We start from the raw sequence: 2,968 nt of genomic DNA, 5'->3' as shown, positions 1-2,968 counted from the left end.
CTTTTGAGGGGGTTAAACAGCTTCAAAACAAACCCTCTTTGGAGCAACATTTCAGGCTGACATCCCCAGTCATCTCACAGCAAGCACACTCTGCTACAGACCTGCTCCCCGCCAAATGCCTCACTCTTCCCAAACAGGAAGCCCTGGCTTTGCCGTGCTGTGAAATCTGTAATACACTTGCATGACCGCTGTTTTAAGTTAGACTGCATTCCTGTCTTTCAGTTGTCAGGAGAGCGTGGAAAGAAGATATTTATCGCATTAGCCCTGCATGATCAAGGAGAAGGCTGGCTGTTTGAGGATGCTTTATTAATGAATGCTAGAGGACATCCACCCCTCCTAAGGTACGAGTGGCGTTACTGAAAAATGCAGGGAGATAAACAGCCAAGTCCTCTGTCTTCTGTGGCTCTTCTGTAGGTGTGTTACACTTGACATACGTTATTTATGAGCCTCAGATAGTGCCCAAGGCTAAACCTACCACTGCCATTAAAAAATAAAAGCCGATGTAACCGACAGAGTGTTTCTGCTGGTGGTGGTTTAATAACATGGGTGTCTTTCACGTGACTTGAAAGGCCCAGTGCAAAGTGCATCAAAGGAGAGGATAATTTTTCTATTGACTTCAAAGACGGAGCAGCCCTGCGGGGCGATGCGCACTGCTAGGCTCGGGCATCAGGCGCCCAGCTGACTGAAGCCTCCCCACCAACCTTGCAAAACACCACATTCCCACCAAAAACGCTTCCCCCTCCAGAAGCAAGCATCCAGCTGTGCTGCCATCAGGAAAACTCTGCCCTAGGGCTAAAAATGCCTTTCCTTCTTGCCCTCCAAATCCTCCAAACCTTTCTCCCTCTCCACTAAGTTCAACTCCCAGATAGAAGAGGGGGGGAACCAACTAGCTAGCAAATCCCACTCTGTGTTCAACTGTCAGATGCATTTATATCCACGATGCTCCCAGCCCAGTTATGGCTGATCAGAGGGCAAGCCTGCCATTAGAGTTGTATAGTGACCCTATCACCATTGTATACCATCATACAGCACCTTTGCCACTCTGACCAAGGAGAGTAGAGGGGACAGGAGAGAATTGCTGGCATCAGCCAAAAAACCCCTTGGTTCAAAAGCAAGCTCTCTCAGATAGGAAAGTGTCACAGAGTAGAAGATACCCTCCTGCAGTGGCTTCCTGAGCAAAACTGCTTGTAAAATGAGTTTGCTGAGAGCAACCCCCACTCCTGGCGTGCTCTGGCTGCTTGCTGCCAACACATTGCAGGCGCTCTGCAAAGTGCTGCTCACTTGCTCTGCAGTTGCTTGTGACAGCTTGGTTTGGATGGGAAGAGGGAATGAAAGGGCTCTTCTGAAGAAGAGGAGCTACCTGTAGTCCATGCTGCCTTGCTCATCCTTTTCTTTTGCTCAGACAGGTGATTCCAAACCTGCTGGGCTCATCCCCATGCGCTAGGCATGAGCACAAGCATGGGTTAACCCAGGCCTCCTTCCCTAAAAAAGAGAGAAACTTGTTTTCCCCAGCACGAAACTCCTGTCGCATACGGGCACGCAGTCATTTTAATGACTATACGCTGTTGTAATGTTAGCAGATATTTTAAAGAGCATATCGCTCCAACAGAAGCCACTGCCATCTGTGCTTCCCCAATTAGGAATGCAAGCAAATATGTATTTTTACAGTAACATCAATAAAATGTAACGCGCGAGTGATGTATCTTTGCATTTTTTTTAAAGGCACAAACTGGGGAGGCAGTCACTCCTGAAGCCGTGGAATTCCTTCGCATGAAGAAGAGGATTTCTTAACCCATATGCATAATCCACGCAGGCACTCCACTGCAGGCATTTTAATTTCTAAAACCAGGTGAACTAAGCAGAATAAACGTGTTTCAATATCTTATGCACTACTGGGGGGTGAGGGGAGGGAAGAATGTATTATCTCTTTGAGAATATGGCCTATATTTTTTTGGAGAGGTTTAAAAACAGCCAACCCTGATTGCCAGGACATTGTCAGCAAGCAGCCACTGCCATTCACCTGAAACCCATCTCATGCCCTTTATTCACAAAATCCTGTCTCCTTTTCTCCCCGCTGGCTCAATGGGGCACTCCCAAACTGAACAATCACAAATCAGTAATTTGGGAAGCAAACACATCCACATCCCTGTTACTGCAGTGGGCAGACAAAGGTGCCGGGGCGATGCTGAGCAGATGCCCCATGAAGCTGTCACGAGCCTCCAGCACCTTGCACTGTACTCACTCGCCTCTTGCTGCTCTGTTGGTTTGGGGTTGTTTTGTGTTGTCGTTTTTTTCCTCCATGCAACTGCACCTTGAACTTCTTCTGTTTTCTTCTGTTTTCTTCTACAGCCCCCAAAAGGGAGGGGGACAAACCCAAACAAAGTGAAATATCATCTGCTGCTGCCAGCCACGCATCCCCTCCCTACCTGGTGCTTAATGTGATAATGAACCTTCCCGGAGGAGCTTTTGTGGTTTAGGGCTTACTGAATAATAATGCAGTGCAGAATGCACACAAAGCCACATTTCTGTCTCGTTTCTTTTTGTTTCCTTCCCCTCCCCCAACCCCAAATACACATCTGATCAAAAGTCAGACTGCAATTAAAAAGAAGTGCAGTTTGCTGCTTTTTTTTTTTCGCTTTTTTTTTTTTTTCCTTACACCACTAGATGGTCTTTCATCAGCAAACAAAAATAGGGTAAATATTTTCTCAGCTGTGGTAAAGGTTATACTTCACAACAGTGCTTTGTGCTTCAACACCTAGTCCTTTCAAAAACAGTTGTGTTAAAATACTATAAAACATAAACAGTTTGATGCCATGCAGGATTATCCGTGTCATGGCACAGGCGGATGAGCACAGAATCCTAGAATCCTAGAATGATCTGGGTTGAAAAGGACCACAATGATCATCTCGTTTCAACCCCTTGTTGTGTGCAGGGTCACCAACCAGCAGACCAGGCTGCCCAGAGCCAC

At 46.7% G+C, this 2,968-nt stretch overlaps 1 long non-coding RNA gene across 1 annotated transcript in view; it reads left to right on the top strand.

Annotated features, from left to right (window-relative positions):
• The window catches only part of LOC104911616, a 17,931-nt gene extending 15,312 nt beyond the window's left edge, over positions 1–2,619 (top strand). The window contains exons 2-4 of the long non-coding RNA XR_794063.3: positions 223–341; positions 1,723–1,849; positions 2,350–2,619. This is a non-coding gene — a long non-coding RNA (uncharacterized LOC104911616). The remainder of the gene's footprint in view (positions 1–222; positions 342–1,722; positions 1,850–2,349) is intronic.
• Positions 2,620–2,968: the final 349 nt, after the last annotated feature.

Source organism: Meleagris gallopavo, chromosome 7, assembly GCF_000146605.3.
Source record: "Meleagris gallopavo isolate NT-WF06-2002-E0010 breed Aviagen turkey brand Nicholas breeding stock chromosome 7, Turkey_5.1, whole genome shotgun sequence".
Classification (NCBI taxonomy): domain Eukaryota; kingdom Metazoa; phylum Chordata; class Aves; order Galliformes; family Phasianidae; genus Meleagris; species Meleagris gallopavo.
This window is presented reverse-complemented; position numbering and strand designations above follow the sequence as displayed.